General features: G+C 35.5%; 1 long non-coding RNA gene across 1 annotated transcript; it reads right to left on the reverse strand.

Annotated features, from left to right (window-relative positions):
* Nucleotides 1-243: 243 nt before the first annotated feature.
* Nucleotides 244-874, reverse strand: LOC121814021. Its single transcript, XR_006054018.1, has 2 exons — nt 414-874; nt 244-289 (listed from the first exon to the last, which is right to left on the reverse strand). It is a non-coding gene; the product is annotated as an uncharacterized LOC121814021 (long non-coding RNA).
* Between the last annotated feature and the right edge of the window lie 353 nt (nt 875-1227).

Consider the following 1227-nt stretch of genomic DNA (forward strand, 5'->3'; position numbering starts at 1 on the left):
TCTTTGTGTTATTGTAGGATCTACTTACAATATAAAGCACCTAGAGGTGACTGTTGTTGTGATCTGGTACTAAATGTAAATTTTTTTTTTTTAAATTTAATTTTTAAATGAATTAATCACAAAAGTACTCACATTTAATCTCTCACACTGATTCATATAACTAGTAAAGTGAGTTAAACTTGGAAAGAAAAAGAAGTCTGAAACTTACCAGTGACCCACTCAGAGAATTCAGGCAGGTTTTTCTTCAAGCCTGTTTTTTGTGTTGTCATCTCATTGCAGTCAGGAAACACTGCAAATTAAATATTAAAAACTCCTTTCTACATATTTCTTAGGAATCAAACCAGTTTATAGTCATAAGTAAAGAAGTCTTTGTCTTTATTGCCAGATTCAAGATTCAAATCAGTTAAACTCACTCTGAGGTGGCAGTAATCCATAGCTGCCGCTGCGTTTCAGTGGCTTCAGAGGTGACCATAGTCCATGGATACGATTCAGGCGTGATACTGGCCAATCACCTGTAAAAGACAGAAATATGTCAATTACATGTTTTTTATAAAGGGCAATGGGTTAGGAGGTTGGCGTCTGTTTTCCTGTGATAGAGAGAAGCTTTGAATACTCGAATACCTCTGTTGTACAGACACAGCTTTAACTGTTTGGTTTGAAATCGGTCTGTGGTTACTTATTACTGAGGCATCTACATCAGAATCAGAGTACTTTATTGATCCCTAGGGGAAATTATTAGGCTTTTTTTTAAAGGGTTTGATTGCAGAAGTTTTCAAGGCATTTAGAAAATGCCCCAGATATAGAAATGTATTAACTATTTGCAATTTTAATGCATAAATGGATAAGAGCGCGATGGTAAAGTGGAAACTGCATCCAGGACAGAAACAGCTGCATTAGAATCAGAATCAGAATCAAAAATACTTTATTAATCCCAAAGGAAACTATGGGTTACAGCAGGCAGGATGCTAGTTCCTGCATGTGCACTCACAAAGAAACCCTCTGACCAAAGATACTTTACACAAACATCACACTGGGGAGACAGGTCAGAGACTAGGCCAGGGGTCGGCAACCTGTGGCTCCACGTGGTTTGGGAAAATAAATTAGAAGTATTTAGCTGAAGTGTATTTTATTTATGTTAGTTCTTTTTTAACTTGTAGTTCTAAATTGGAAGATTATTGTGATATTGAAATATAAAAATAAAATTATATTCTATTATTTTTTCATCGC

The sequence above is a fragment of the Haplochromis burtoni genome, unplaced genomic scaffold, assembly GCF_018398535.1.
Source record: "Haplochromis burtoni strain Fernald_Lab_line unplaced genomic scaffold, NCSU_Asbu1 Contig_5229, whole genome shotgun sequence".
NCBI classification, from domain to species: Eukaryota; Metazoa; Chordata; class Actinopteri; order Cichliformes; family Cichlidae; genus Haplochromis; species Haplochromis burtoni.